The sequence below is a fragment of the Bos indicus genome, chromosome 2 (genome assembly GCF_029378745.1).
Source record: "Bos indicus isolate NIAB-ARS_2022 breed Sahiwal x Tharparkar chromosome 2, NIAB-ARS_B.indTharparkar_mat_pri_1.0, whole genome shotgun sequence".
NCBI classification, from domain to species: Eukaryota; Metazoa; Chordata; class Mammalia; order Artiodactyla; family Bovidae; genus Bos; species Bos indicus.
Window position 1 is genome coordinate 4,871,269 of NC_091761.1, and position 16,522 is coordinate 4,887,790.

A 16,522-nucleotide genomic window follows, 5' to 3' on the forward strand; every position below is an offset into this window, starting at 1 on the left:
CATCAGGGCTTTTGCTTTATCGATTATTGTGGTGATGAAAATATGCCCACATATTCTTTGACTCCGCCCCCTTCCAAAGATGGATTCATTCGTTCTCCCTACCATGGGTGTGGACGTAGGGACTGCCTTTTAACAAATAGAATAAGATGGGAGTGATAGAGTATAGCTTCCAAGACTTGGGGCTTCCTCCTTGTTCTCTCTAAGATTGCTCGGCCTGGTGAAACTTGCTGCCATGTCATGAGGACACTCAAGCAGCCCCACGGAGGTCTCTAGTTAACAGCCAGTGATCTTGGAAGCAGATCTTTCAGCCCTGATCAAGGCTTCAGATGACCAGAGCTCCAGCCAGTGTCCTGACTGTAACCTTGTTGAGTATTGAATTGTGTTCACTCCCCCTCTCAAGTTCATAAGTTGAAGTCTTAACCCCAGCATCTCACAGTGGGACTGTATTTGAAGATAAGGCCTTTAAAGAGGTGGTGAAATTAAACTGAAGTTGTTAGGGGGGGCGTAATCCAATCTGACTGGTATCTTTGTAAGAAGAAAAAGAGATACCAGAGCTGTGTGTGCAAAGGGATGATCATATGAGGACAGAGTATGAAGAGGGTAACTGTCTGCAACCAAGGAGAGGGGCATCAGGAAAAACCAACCCTGCCAGCATCTTTGGTCTGGGACTTCTAGTTCCAAAATTGTGAGGACAGAAATGTCTGTTGCTTGAGCTGCCTAGTCGGTGGCATTTTGTTATGGCGACCCTAGAAAATGAATACAAATCTCATGAGGGGCTGCCCTGGAGGCCCGACAGCTAAGGCTCTGAGCTGTCAGTGCAGTGGGCCTGGGTTTGTCCCCGGTCAGGGAGCTAGATCCCACATGTGGCAACTCAAAAAAAAAAAAGATCTTACATGCTGCAAATATGCTGGCTTACATGCTGGCTCAGAACCACCCATCTAAGCCACTCTTGGATTTCAGAAATTGGTGGGAAAATAAATATTTGTCATTTTAAGCTGCAAAATTTTGGAGTAATTTGTTATGCAGCAGTAGACAACTAATACAATCACCCCTCTCTCTCACATCTTCATTCGTTATTTCTCTTCTGACCTCCTTCTTACATAAAAATGCAAATTTTGTCTATCTTTTTTTTTTAGGGACTAAGGTGGAGTTTGTTTTTATTATAAAAGAAAAAAACTCGGGAATCTTAACCAAGGAAGGGAATATTTTGTACTCAGAGAATAGATACCAGAATACAAAATTACAAGTGTTTGGACTCCAGACCTGTTCCCCTCTCCTCCAAGAGTAGAGATGGGAAGGAGACAGCTGAAGCAAACAAGCAATTCTGTAAAGCAAAACTTGGGAATCCTATAAATATGATTAAAATCTAAACTTCTGTTTTGCTTTAAAATTTTTTAATGTATCAAAAAGCCTGCTTTAGTGACATGATAATTCCACCAGAAAATAACTCCAATACCCCCTTGTCAGTAACATTTTCAAGCTGAAGTTTTGATTATCTTAAAATGAATTTTCTTGGCCTCCTGACCCCTCCAGATACTGCCTTCCTCTTGTTCCTACTCCACAGCTGAACTGCCTGAAACAGTTGCCCTGTCTCCACCCTCTCGCCCTTCACACCTTCCCAAGCCTTGGGTTGCATGTGCATACCCACCAACACTGCACTGATCCCTCCAGGGACACCACTGCCCACGTTAGTGCCAGGACTCTCTCAGCCATGCCCTGTCCCCTGAGCTCGCCCCTGTGACTTCTGCAGGACTGCACTTCCCTGTCTTTCCTTGTATTCTGGGGTTGCCCTCAATCTCCTCCCAGGGCTCTTTCCCCTCACTTTGATCTCTTGATGTCTGAAGGAGATGCTGATGCTTTCAGTCTGCCTGATATGCTTTCCTCTATTTTCTTTCAGGGAAATTCTCCTCCCTTTGCCCAAAATGCTTCTGAGAGACGGGGTGTGATGCAAGGAAGGGCCAATCACAGGCTTTCCCTTGAATGTTCTGAATTGGAACTGGGGATTGATGTTCCTCTCTAGTCGCAAAGTTTTGAAATATGATTCCAGAACTGCCAGGGGCTATGGTTCTAGTGTCCCAAAAATAGCTGATAGGAGAGAATAAAGTTGGCAGGCCAAGAGGGAATGAGACAAAGACAAAATGTTGTCTTTGCAGTTTGTTGCTTGAGTGAAGCCATCTGGACTCTGTCATTGAAATCAAAGAATTCTATCAACCTAGTGGTCCTTATTCTGTTCTCTCTCAGTCTGCCCACTCCCCTTGTGCATGCCCATCCTTTCCCAGGGCCACTGACAGGATCAAAGCTCTCGACTGTATTCCACATCTCTAACTCTCATCTCTGTCCTGAACTTTAGATCCACCAAGACTCGAACCCCTGGACATCTCCAGCAGATAGGCCATGGGCACAGCACACTCAACATGAATACACATCTCCTCTGTCTTCTATCTGCTCCTGCCTCTTCATTTTTCATCTCAGTGAACGAAACTATCAATTGTTGAAGAAAACATTTGAGTCATCCTTTAATCCTCATATCCGAATGATCGCTAAGATCCAAAGATTTCATCTTTTAAAAGCGTGAGGCTTCCAACCATATGTTGTCTACAAGAAACTCACTATAAATATAAAGACCCAGATAGACTGAAGATAAATAGAGAAAAATATACCATGTTAAAACTAATCAAAAGAAAGTTGGAGTAGCTATACTTAATTAAGACAGTGTGGACTTCAGGGCAAGGACAATTATGAGGAATATAAACAGGAACAACCTAATAATAAAGTGGCCAACTCCCAAAGAAGATATAACATTACTTAACATGTATGTGCCTAACAGGGAATCATAATACATGTGGCAAAAAACTGGTAAACCTACAAGGAGAAAAAGGTAAATCCAATATCATAGTTGGAGACTTCAACATGCTTTTATCAGTTATTAATGTATTTGGCAGGCATAAAATCAGCAAGGACATAGTTGAAATGAATACGATTGTTAGTCAACTGGATCTAATTGACATTTATAGAATACTTCATCTAATGAAAACAGAATATACCTTCTTCTCAAGTTCACATGGACCATTCACCAAGATAGAACACCTTCTGGGTCATAAACACTCCTGAGCAAAATTTTAAAATAAAACCCATACAATGTCTGCTCTTAGACCACAAAGAAAATAAACTATAAATCAAAATAGCTGGAAAATCCCCCAATATTTTGAGATTAAGAAACATAAATAATACAAGTCAAAGTCTCAAGAAAAATTCTTAAAGTGTTTTCAATTAAATGAAAATGAAGATACAACTTATTAAAAGTTGTGGAATGCAGTGAGAACTTGCTTAGAAGGAAACTTATACTGCTGAAAGACTATATTAAAAAAGATGAGCATCCAAACCAAGATGGCAGAGTAAACTCACCTCCCCCCACGAACACACCAAAAATACTTCTATGTGTGGAAAAATTCTCACAGAAAACTAACTGGAGACTAACAGGAAGACTCCTGTATGACCAAGACTCTAAAAAAGATATACACAGAATTGGGTAGGAAGATAAGAGAAGTGATCAGGTTGGAATCTGTGCCCCTAGGAGGGGACTCAGAGGAAGAGAGGTTGCATAGGCAGAGACCCTCCCTGGAAAGGAAGCAGTTTGAGCCACTCATTGGGTTCCCCAGCCCTGGGTATGACACAGGGAAGATGAGCCCCCTTGGCTTGCTGGCGGCTCAGCGGGACTAACAGGAGGGCTGTGGGAAGAGTGGACTCTGCTTGTGAAGAGCACATTAACATTTGCCTGCTCCCAAAGCGGACGGGAGAGGGCAGACTGAGATCACGCAGTCAGCTGACGTGTTTCCCAGCACCACTCCAGAGCACGCCCTGGCCTGAGCAGAGTGAATGCTCCAGCCCTGCTCCCCTCCTGTCACAGCTCCACACAGGAGGAAGGGCTGCCATAACCAGGGCAAAGGCTTGGCCGTGAGACTCTGGCAGCTCCAATGCTAAGCAGCTTCCTAGCAGGGAGGGGGCCGTCCTCACTGGTGATTGCACAGGTGTTACGTGAGAGCCGGTCCAGGGCTCTGACTGCGGCCGTATCACCATACTCTCTGCCCAACCTTTGTTGAATGCCCACACCTGCTCTTGCTCCAGGGCTGTTCCCTTCTGGGGCTGAAGGTGCTGGTGCTGGGAAAGGGAAAACACACACGCTGAAAGGGGACTCAGCCAGATCACACCTGCCACACGGGGCTTCTGTTCCAGCAACTCGTTACCTAACCTCACCCTCAATAAGGCAGTATTAGCCACTGAGCAAAGGGGAAGACCCACTTCGCACCTGGCTCTAGCCCTATCTGATCTTTCTCCAGTCCCGCCTAGCACCACGGTGATAGCTGCCAGCACACCCTGAGGAAAAATGCCACTTGTGCTCATATCAAATCCAAATCTCACAGCAAAGCCACTGGGCGTAGGCAAAGTGTGCAGGGACACTCTCCCATAAGAACACCACTTCAAGACCACCATGTGTAACAATTTCACCTAAATTCATAGAGACAGAGAAAGATAATTAAAATGAGAAGAGAGAGGAATTTGTCTTTATTGCAAGGGCAAAAGGAAACCCCTAAAAAAATACAACTAATGAAAGAGAAATAAATAATTTACTAGATAAAGAACTCAAAGCATTGGTAATAAGACTCCTAAGTGAATTAGGGAAAAGAATAGATGAACACAGGGAGAATTTTAACAAAGAACTAGGAAATATAAAAAGGAACCAGTCAGAGCTGAAGAATACAATAACTCAAATGAAGAGCACACAGGAAGGAATGAACAACAGACTAGATATAGAAAATGCGTAAGTGATGTGGAAGGTAGAATGATGAAAATCACCCATAAAAACAGTGAAAAGAAAAACGAATTGAAAAAATTGAAACAGAGTAAGCGATCTTTGGGATAACATCAAGCATACCAATATCAACATCATAGGGGTCCCAGAAGACAAGATAGAGAAGAAAGTTAAAAAAAAAAAAAAAAGCATTTAATAAAATTATGACTGAAAACTTCCCAAGCCTGAAGCAGTAAACAGATATCCAGGTACAGGAAGCATAGAGTCCCAAACAAGATAAACAGAACAAACCCACACCAAGATTTAGCATAACTGAAATGGCAAAAGTTAAAGAAAAAGAGAGAATTCTAGAGACACAGGAGAAAAAACAAAGAGTTATGTACAAGGGAAACCCCATAAAACTATCAACTGATTTTTCTGCAGAAGCTTTACAGGCCAAAAAGAAATGACATGATATATTTAAAATGTTGAAAGGGGAAAAAACCATGAAATCAAGATACTGTATCCACCAAGATTATAATTTATGATTTAAAATTGAAGGAGAGGTAAAGAACCTTTCAGATAAGAAAAAACTAAAACAAGTTCATCAATACTAAACTAACCCGAAAAGAAATGTTAAAGAGTCTTTTCAAAGAAACGGAAAAAGTTATAAGAAAAAGTAAGTACCTATAAGAAAGGAAAAAATCCCACTAGTAAAGACAGATATATAGTAGAGGTTGAGTATCAACCATTTAAATAAGTTATTATGAAGATTAAAAGACAAAAAAAGGATAAAACTAAGTATAACTACAATAATCAGTGAAGGTATAAACATGAAGATGTGAAATATGACACCAAAAACACAAAATGGGTTGGGGGGGGGAATTTTTAAGCATAGATCTTTTACCGTAAGGCAGTCAAAATGTTGGAGAAGGCAATGGTACTCTTGCCTGGAAAATCCCATGGACAGAGGAGGCTGGTAGGCTGCAGTCCATGGGGTCGCTAAGAGTTGGATACAACTGAGCCACTTCACTTTCACTTTTCACTTTCATGCATTGGAGAAGGCAATGCAACCCACTCCAGTGTTCTTGCCTGGAGAATCCCAGGGACGGGGAGGCCTGATGGGCTGCCGTCTATGGGGTCTCACAGAGTCGGACACGACTGAAGTGACTTAGCAGCAGCAGTCAAAATGTAAAAACTTCCAGTTATAAGATAAATAACTCTGTACAGCATGGTAACTACAGTCAACAACCCTATATTGTATATTTGAAAACCTCTTAGAGAGTAGATCTTAAACGTTCTTATCACAAGAAAAATCTTTTGTAACTATGTGAGTGATTGATGTTAATTAAACCTGTGGTAATCGTTTAAAAAAAAAAAGAGTAGATCTTTTAGAATGTGTTTGAAATCAAAGGGCTACCTGTTTAAAACAGATACAGTTATAGGTCAACATGCATGAACCCTATGGTAACCACAAATCAAAAGCCTATCATAGATACTCAGAGGCAAGAAAGAAAGAACAGAAGCATACTACTAAATAACATCGTCAAACTACAAAGGAAGAAACTAAAGGGGAAAAAAAGGAAGAAGATTAGGGAAAGACTACAAAATCAACTGGAAAATAAACAATAAAATGGCAATGCTCCAATCAAAAGGCATATGGTGGGTGATTGGGTTATAAACCAGACTCATCTATATGATATCTGCAAGAGGATCACTTCAGAGATAAACACATACAGAGACTGAAAGTGAGGGTAGGGGAAAAGACATTTGTGTAAATGTAAATAAAAGACAGTGGGACTAGCAATACTCATCTAAGAAGAAGGAGACTTTAAAAAAATGTCTGTAACAAATGACAAAGAAGATCATTATATAACGGTAAAGGGATAAATATAAGGAGAGGATATTACATCCATTAACATGCATGTACCCAATACAGAAGCACTTAGAAATGTAAAGCAAATATTAACAGACATAAAAAGAGAAATTGACAACGATACAATAATGGTTGTTGTTGTTCAATCACTCAGTAATGTCCGACTCTTTGCAACCCCATGGACTGCAGCATGCCAGGCTTCCCTGTCCTTCACAATCTCCCAGAGCTTCCTTAAACTCACGTCCATTGAGTTGGTGATGCCATCAAACCACCTCATTCTCTGTCATCCCCTTCTCCTCCTGCCTTCAATCTTACCCAGCATCAGGGTCTGGCTCTAGGTTAGTAATCAAATCATCACTATTATCTGGGTCATGAAGATCTTTTTTGTACAGCTCTTCTGTGTATTCTTGCCACCTCTTCTTTAATATCTTCTGCTTCTGTTAGGTCCCTACCATTTCTGCTCTTTATTGTGCCCATCTTTGCATGAAATGTTCCCTTGGTATCTCTAATTTTCTTGAATAGATCCCTGGTCTTTCCCATTCTATTGTTTTCTTCTATTTCTTTGCATTGATTGCTGAGGAAGGCTTTCTTATCTCTCCTTGCTATTGTTTGGAACTCTGCATTCAAATGAGTATATCTTTCCTTTTCTCCTCTGCCTTTTGCTTCTCTTCTATTCGTAGCTATTTGTAAGGCCTTTCTGCATTTTGGAGAAGGGAATTTTGCCTTTCTGCATTTCTTTTCCTTGGGAATGGGCTTGATCCCTGCCTCTTGTAAAATGTCACAAACTTCTGTCCATAGTTCTTCAGGCACTCTGTCCATCAGATTTTATCCCTTGAATCTATTTGTCACTTTCACTGTATAATCATAAGGGATTTGATTTAGGTCATACCTGAATGGTCTGGTGGTTTTCCCTACTTTCTTCAATTTGAGTCTGAATTTGGCAATAAGGAGTTCATGATCTGAGCCACAGTCAGCTCCTGGTCTTATTTTTTCTGACTGTATAGAACTTCTACATCTTTGGCTGCAAAGAATATAATCAGTCTGATTTTGGTATTGACCATCTGGTGATGTCCATGTGTAGAGTCTTCTCTTGTGTTGTTGGAAGAGGGTGTTTGCTATGACTAGTGCGTTCTCTTGGCAAAATTCTGTTAGCCTTTGCCCTGATTCATTCTGTATTCCAAGGCCAAATTTGCCTGTTACGCCAGGTATTTCTTGACTCCCTACTTTTGCATTCCAGTCCCCTATAATGAAAAGGACAGCTTTTGGGGGTGTTAGTTCTAGAAGGTCTTGTAGGTACTCATAGAACTGTTCAACTTCAGCTTCTTCAGTATTACTGGTCAGGGCATAGACTTGAATTACTGTGATACTGAATGGTTTGCCTTGGAAATGAACAGAGATCATTCTGTAATTTTTGAGATTGCATCCAAGTACTGCATTTCAGACTCTTTTGTTGACTATGATGGCTATTCCGTTTATTCTAAGGGATTCTTGCCCACAGTAGTAGATATAATGGTCATCTGAGTTAAATTCACCGATTCCAGTCCATTTTAGTTCACTGATTCCTAAAATGTCGATGTTCACTCTTGCCATCTCCTGTTTGACCACATCCAATTTGCCTTGATTCACGGACCTAACATTCCAGGTTCCTATTGCTCTTTGCAGCGTCGGACTTTACTTCTATCTCCAGTCACATCCACAGCTGGGTGTTGTTTTGCTTTGGCTCTGTCTTTTCATTCTTTCTGGAGTTATTTCTCCATTCATCTCCAGTAGTATATTGGGCACCTACCAACCTGGGGAGTTCATCTTTCAGTGTCCTATCTTTTTGCCTTTTCATACTGTTCATGGAGTTCTCAAGACAAGAACACTGAAGTGGTTTGCCATTCCCTTCTCCAGTGGACCACATTTTGTCAGACCTCTCCACCATGACCCGTCCAACTTGGGTGACCCTACATGGCATGGTTCATAGTTTCACTGAGTTAGACAAGGTTGTGGTCCATGTGATCAGATTGGTTAGTTTCCTGTGATTGTGGTTTTCAGTCTATCTGCCCTCTGATGGAGAAGGGTAAGAGGCTTATGGAAGCTTCCTGATGGGAGAGACTGAGTCAAGTACTGTGTCTCTGTACTTGATCGGAAATGAGTTAGGAACACATATACATGCAGACATGTACTCACACACAGGCACACACATCTCACATGCAGCAGCTCTTTCTGTATCATCACTTACTTCTGCTTTTTGTGTCATTGTATGTGTTTCTCCCACATTTGTGAGATACTTAGGAGCAAAACCTTGCCTTACTCATTCCATAAAGAATTCACAAAATGTTTGCTGAATGATGGATGGATGGATGGGTAAATGTATGGATAAATGTGTGGGTGAGTGGATGGATGGATGAAGAGATGGATGGATGGGTGAATGGATGTATGGATAGATGTGTGAGTGGGTGGGTGCATGGATGGATAGATGAGTGGGTGGGTGGATGAATAGCTACCAGGAGGATGGAAGCAGCCTGGTACCCATCCCAGGAAGGCAGGTAAGGGGTTGCCTATGAGGTGAAGCCCAGGAGTATTTGCAAGTCCCTGCCCTTTTGAAGTGAGATGTTTCTTCTTAGCTCAGGCCCCCTTGTCCAGCTCTGAGGCTGGTCAGTATGAGAATGTGGGGATCAGTGTCCTGCACTGGACCCAGAGTTTGCCTAATCTTAAGAATCAGAATGGCATTGACTATAACTTGAGGGTAGAAGGACAAGCTGCTGGTTCCCAAAGACCTCCTCAGAGCTTTTGGAAGTCTAAAGCCACAGGACTCACATGCATTTCTGGGGCATCATTGAAGTGGATTGTGTGTAGCGGGAGTGGTAAGCAACGCTAAAAGGTGTGTGGGAAGGTAGATCTGGGGAGAAAATCAAAGTGCTGCAGGGACCAAAAAGGACAAAGGGCTGTGTGCTAGGTGGTGTGGGCGGCATATTTCAGGAGATCAGGGTCTAAAAGGCAAAACCCAAATGGAGACTCTGGTCTATGAGCTGCCAGTCCAGAAGGAGCCCTCTCCTGGAAGACTAAAAAGCATTTCCCAAGGCAGGGATGTGAGCATTTTGGGGCAGAAAGGATTGGGTCACAGAATGAGAACCTTGGAAGGTATGCTATGCCACCAGCTAACTGCCTATTCTCCACTCCTCCCCCCCAACCCTGAGCCTAAGGTCCCTAGCCTGGAATCCATCACTCCAAGGAAAACAGAGCCTGCATGGGCTGGTGAAGGCAGAAAGGGCCACTGCTCTGGAAGTCAGAACCATCCAGCAGGCGATAAGGAATCTGTGCTGGACCACCCAGTCAAGACGTCAGGAAAGTCAAATATTGGCAGTTTCATATGGTTCCATCTACATACATATTGATATATGACTATGTAATAGAAACAAGCTATATTTTATACAATTATGCCATTTTTGCCGTGGACTTCCCAGGTAGCTCAGTAGTAGAGTCCATCTGGCAATGCCAGAGATGCAGGCAGCTTGGGTTCAGCCCCCAGGTTGGGAAGATCCCCTGGAGGAGGAAATGGCACCCCACTCCAGTATTCTTGCCTGGAGGATCCCATGGACAGAGGGGACTGGTGGGCTACAGGCCATGGGGTAGCAAAGAGTCAGACACGGCTGAGCATAAGCACAAGACTGCCATTTTTGTTTTAAAATATAAGATATATTTGGGGGAGATACATCCTTTTTAAAGGTAATTACGGTAAGCCGTTGACAGTGGTTTTTCCTGGAAGGGGAATCGGGATAGGGAGCAGAGAGAGATGGGCTTTTCCATATCCAGAGATCGCTTTCCATTATTTATTTCACTGTTCACAGGATTGTCCACGGGCCTGAAATCAGCTCCACCCCTTTCCCACAGTGATGACTCCCTGCAAAGATCAGCCACCAAGCTCAGTGACAGAGGGGCATGGAGGAGCTGATGGCAGGATGCCAGGAATACCTGTGACTGGCCACCCAGGAGGTGTACGGAGGTGCCCCGACCTGGAGACACGATACTCCTGGGTCCTTTCTCTTCTGCTCAGGTGGCCCAGGGTGAGGATACAAAGTTTCAGTCCTCCTTCCCATCTTCCTCTAGTGGGCACAGGGGCTGGCCACCCCCACGGCCAAAGCCCCTGAAGTGTGAGACCATGCAAGAACTGGCTCCCCCAGAGCCTGGGTCCTGTTCCCTCCCAGGAAGTCAGAGATGGCAGGCTGACTCTGGTGAAGAGTCGCTCCCAGGGGAATCTCTCTTCCCAGCAGGGCTCTGCTCCCACTCTTGAGGGCCAACGCACTTGTGGGGAACTTGACAAGCCTGCCAGTCCTCTGCAAAGTCATGAGTAAGTGAATTAAACCACGTTTATCCCATCCCTTCTCACACCTGGGTTCAGGTGCTTTCTGGTTCCCTGCAGGTATAGGTGAAGTCCCTGCCTCTCCAGCCTCATCTCCAGCCCACTATTCCAGATCTGGCTTAAGAGTCCCCTTGCAGATAGTTAAGGGCTTTCAGAAGGTCATGTACATACTGCTATATTTAAAATGGATAACCAACAAAAACCTATTGTATAGCACAAGGAACTCTGCTCCATGTGCCAGTTATGTGCCAGTCTGGATGGTAGGGAGGTTTGGGGGTGAACGGATACACGTATATGTATGACTGAGTCCCTTCACTGTTCGCCTGAAACTATCACACTATTGTTAATCAACTATACCCAAATACAAAATATTTTTGGTGTTAAAATAAAAATAATATTTTTTTTTTAAAAAAAAAGAGCCCCCTTGCAGCCTCCCTGATGCTGTTCTCAGCCACCCTACCTATTATCTGTCGCTCTCTGGTCCCGGAAGACCCTGGCCAGCCCTCAGGAAGGGCATTCACCACCCTGAATTGAAACCCATCGTTTATACCTGTCCAGAGAACATTTCTTTTCTTGAGATTCACTTTGGCAAGGTGCTGTCAGCCTGCCTGGAGAGATCTTAGCAGGGATGGCTCTTGAGAAGCCCTCCTGAATTTACTTTTTTTTTGTCAATAGCATGTCCTTATTTGATATCCCCTTCCTGGTATCCCATCAGTGCTTCTTCTCAGAAATGGTCTTGTTCTTAACTTGAGGATGTTATTATTCTTGTCACTGCTTGTATTTTATTTTTGATCATCTGCCAGAAAGCCCAGAATACATTTGGTAGCTTTGTCTAGCAAATAGATGGGAACTTTGTATGAAACTTTTTCCAGCTGCATCACGTTTACCTTAATTTTCCTTCATCTTAGTTTCTCATTTCAATTTTGATTCCTCTGCCTTACAGGTATCTCTGTAAGCTATCTCAAAAGGCTCTTGTTTACCTTTAGAATAAGGCAGGAGATGGATGAGAGAGAAGTTGACAGATACATCCACATGTACATGCCAGTACCCCACTGTGCCATGGCACCTCTCTGTACCCCCTCAACACTCCATCCCTGGCCCCCAAAACAGAGTAGGGGTGCATAATATACTTACTTAGAGTTTTGAAATAGTAGTTCATTAGTTTAATCTGTACAGTAATGCTGCAAGGTAAGTGATGTGGTTCCATCTGACAGTTGAAGAAACTGAGGCTTCAGGTACCACCCTTGGTAAGTGGCTGAGTCAGGATTTGAACCCACGCCTGTTGGGCTCTGTTTGTTTATTATACTTCACCTCTCTGCCAAGTCTGACATGCTCTGCTCTCTAGACCTGTGAGGCCCAATATGGTAGCCACCAGCCACATGTGGTGCAGTGGTAAAGAACCTGTCTGCCAGTGCAGGAGATGCAAGAGACACGGGTTCTATCCCTAGGTTGAGAAGATCCCCTAGCATAGGAAATGGCAACCCACTCCAGTCTTCTTGCCTGGAGAATTGCATGGACAGAGAAGCCTGGCGGACACAGTGCATGGGGTTGCAAAGAGTCAGACACTTTGAGCACAGCACAGCACACAGCCACATATGGCCATGGAAATTTAAATTAGTCTTAGTTAAAATTAAAAATTCTTCAGGCCTGCTGGCTGCACTTTCAGGGCTCTGTAGCCCTGTGTGGCCAGTGGCTACTGTATTAGTACAGAAAAGAGTGCCATTCTCAGCACGGAAAGAGCATTTCCTGCAGCCTCCTTACACCTGCACTAGGGTCCTGCCAGGAGCCAGCAGTGCCCAGGCTGGACTTGTACTTTCTTTCCTCTGCATCTTTAGGATGTTGTTTTCTTAGCCTGGGCATCCTAGCCCTCCAGCATCGTCATCAAGCCATCCTTGCCTTTGCAGCCTGCTTCAATCCCTCCCCTTCCCCACCCGTCCTCGGCCCCAGACATCTCCACCTCTGACTTCCTGATGCCTGAGGTCTGTGCCCCAAGGTGGGTGACTTTTCTTTGGCACAGCCTCACCTCACTCACCCAACAGTGCAGAAAAGAGATACACGCTGCTTGATTAATTGAGGGGGAAGACAAGAGAGTGTAACATGAAAATCGACTAGAAAACATGACTTTGTCCCAACCTCTATTTCTGCCACTCATGACTCCACTCCCCAATACAGCTCTCTGTCCAGGGCCTCTTCTCCTCCAGGCCGTGGGTGGGTGCAGGGGCCTGAGAAACTGTGAGCAGTTCCAACCTGTGCCCTCACGGAGCTCATCTCCAGTGGCTTTGGGTGAAGGATTTTACCCTCCTTCATCCCAATGTCCTATGAAAAATTTCCTGTATTGTGAAAAATGTCCTGTAATTCCTGCTGTTCTTCCCTGGAGGGCTTGTCACAGGGACTGAGAATGCAGAAGCCAGGGCCTTCATATGACATGAAAAGCACTCAGTTATAAGAATGTAGCTGGGAAATTGGGAAATGTTCAACCCCGCTGTGTCACCCTTACATCGAGCTGTAACTCCCACCCCCACTGTAAGCCGTTTTGAAGTGGGGGTGCAGCAGGGCCCAAGACCCACACGGACAGCTCCCCTGGGAGAAGGCAGTGGGGCCAGCGTTCAGCTCCCAGTGGGTTCAGAGAGACGGGGGTGCCACTGAACTGAGTGGCTCTAAACAAAAGTTCCTTGGGGGCTTGTGCTCCAGGCCGATAGCTGCACACAGAGTTTTGGTTTTCTTCAAAATAAAACCCTGAATGGAGTTCAGGTTGGGACAACGTTTAAGTCCAGAGTTAGAGAGTGGAGACTGAGGGGAAGGCCTGGCTGTGGGGTTAGGAGGTTCAGGATGGGCCCCACTCCAGCCTGTGTCTGTGTCAGATTCCCTCCTGTGAGAAGTGAGGACGGTGCCCAGCACCCTGACAGCTCGAGGGAGAGCCGGGGAGTGTTCCTCCTCTCAGAACGCCGTCCCGCCACAGCCCAGCACCCCACCCAGGGGAGGCTTTGAGGCCTGGCAGGCAGGGTCCTGCCTCACTCTGGGGCCCAAGCTGTTCAGAGATGATGAACACACTTGTCCACAACTGTCCAAGAAGGTAGGTGGTAACTCAGGTCAGCCCAGACCAGGGCATCATGTCCCCCCTTTGCTTCTTCCTGTGGGCACTTCATCTTTCATGGACCTCAGTGTCCTCGTCCATGAAACAGAGGCAATAACACCCCAAGTGCGGGGAAACGGCACATATGACACGGCTGACATTGCCCAGTACCCGGGCCTCGGGGCCGAGGCTTCACACCTCCTGAGGCCACCCGGAGGCCCCCCTTCTGGGGGAAGGCAACCCCACACTGCCACCCCCTCTACTCTTGCACCTGCCTTCCTGGAGCAGAGGCCCAGCACACCCCCTCCTCCTGCTTGGGCCCCACCAGCCCTGCGGCTGCTGGGATGGCTCTCTGGGCTGGAGTTCCAGGCTCCTGAAAGGGCTCTCACGCTCCCTCCTCATCACCTTGTTCCCTGCAGTGCTTTCCCAAGGCTGTGACTCCCAACCCACCCCTGCCCGAAGACCCTCCTTCCACCCTCCCAGCTGGCAGAACACAGGTTCGGGGCAACCAGCCCACAGAGAAGGCCCCAGAAGTGCCCTTACCTTGTCAGGGTAGGGGTCTTGTTGCTTGCCTTCCCCTCCACCCAGGTTCTCTGAAATGAGCTGGGCAGAAGACAGTGCCAGGACTCTGGGTGTGTTGGAGCGCACGAAAGAGTAGGAAGAGGAGGAAGGGCCCCAAGAGGAAATGGCCGAGTCCTCTGGGCCCACGTAATTTATGACAGGACTTTGTCCTTGAGCTCCAGGCACACCCACTCCCACAGGGCTCCTGCGGCCCCAGCTAGCAGAGCCTCAGAGCGGTCCAATCTTTAACCCTGGCCTCTTCGTCAGAGAGTCTCCGTGGGCCGTGAGAGCTTGATTCTGTGCACCTGTTGCTGCTGCTACTGCTAAGTCGCTTCAGTTTTGTCCGACTCTGTGCGACCCCAAGGACTGCAGCCTACCAGGCTTCTCCGTCCATGGGATTCTCCAGGCAAGAACACTGGAGTGGGTTGCCATTTCCTTCTCCAACGCATGAAAGTGAAAAGTGAAAGTGAAGTCGTTCAGTCGTGTCTGACTCCTAGCGACCCCATGGACTGCAGCCTACCAGGCTCCTCCATCCATGGGATTTTCCAGGCAACAGTACTGGAGTGGGCACTTACAACCAGCCAAATCCCCTGGTGCCCATCCATCCAGGGAGCTGAGCATCTTTCCAGGGATCACGGGAACTCCAAGACTGCCTATGCAGGAGTTCTACTCCCAAACCCCCTGTCCTAGTTGAGAGCACCCACAGGAGAGGCCAAGGAGCCTTGCACCAGAGCTGAAGGCCACTGGGGCACCTAGATTCCCAATACAGTCTCTGGGAGCAGAGGGGGCTGACTTGGGCTGGGACTTGAATAAAGGGGGATTTTTCCGATGAGGCAAATACAGATCTTTCAGAAGTAAAGAGCATGCAGCAGTGCACCCTGGGAGAGGCCAGGTTGGAGGGGACAGGCAGTCCCTGGAAGCGATGGTGAGGTCTTTGAAGGTGGATTAAAAATGAGTCCACAGGAGATGCCTGCTGACTGCAACACTATCCCTGGGCAAGGAGAGGCCTCAGGGGTACTACTCAGTGACCCAGCAGGAGCTCATCGGGTTCCCTCTCTTTCCCAGGACTTGGCAGGCAGAGGTGTGGGAACTAGCTGTCATATTTATTGGTTTATTTGGCTGCACTCAATCTTAATTGTGGCATGTGGGATCCTTAGTTACGGCATGTGGGATTTTTCACTGTGGCATGCTAACTCTCAGTTGTGGCATGTGGGATCTAGTTCCCTGACCAGGGATGGAATCCGGAACCCCTGCATTGGGAGCGCAGAGTCTTAGCAACTGGACCACCAAGCAAGTCCCTGCTGCTGCTGCTGCTGCTGCTGCTAAGTCACTTCAGTCGTGTCCAACTCTGTGACCCCATAGACGGCAGCCCACCAGGCTCCCCCGTCCCTGGGATTCTCCAGGCAAGAACACTGGAGTGGGTTGCCATTTCCTTCTCCAATGCATGAAAGTGAAAAGTGAAAGTGAAGTCGCTCAGTCGTGTCCGACTCTTAGCGACCCCATGGACTGCCGCCCACCAAGCTCCTCCATCCATGGAATTTTCCAGGCAAGAGTACCAGAGTGGGGTGCCATTGCCTTCTCTGAGGAAGTCCCTATCATCTTCTAAATAGGACTGAGGCCACAGCAGGGTGACAACCCTGACCTTGAGCCTCTTTGAGAGATGGGAACCAAATGCTGGTGGAAGGGAAAAAGATAAAGTTGAAGAGCCATGGGGGAGCAATCATGTGGCCCTGGAGAGAGACAGTGGCCACTGCTGTCTGAGCTTTCTGTGGGTCCTGCTGTGGGCTCTGCAGAAGCCCAGCTTCCTGCTGCTACACACTCCATTGTTGAGACAGCTTGAAGGCATTTCTGTTCTTGCAATCAAGCAGCCCAGGACAA

At 46.1% G+C, this 16,522-nt stretch overlaps 1 protein-coding gene across 1 annotated transcript in view; it reads right to left on the minus strand.

Annotated features, from left to right (window-relative positions):
• MYO7B (myosin VIIB) overlaps positions 1-14,799 on the minus strand; it is a 103,317-nt gene extending 88,518 nt beyond the window's left edge. The window contains exon 1 of the mRNA XM_070801752.1: positions 14,627-14,799. The gene's annotated coding sequence lies outside the window, so the exon portion shown is untranslated. The remainder of the gene's footprint in view (positions 1-14,626) is intronic.
• Between the last annotated feature and the right edge of the window lie 1,723 nt (positions 14,800-16,522).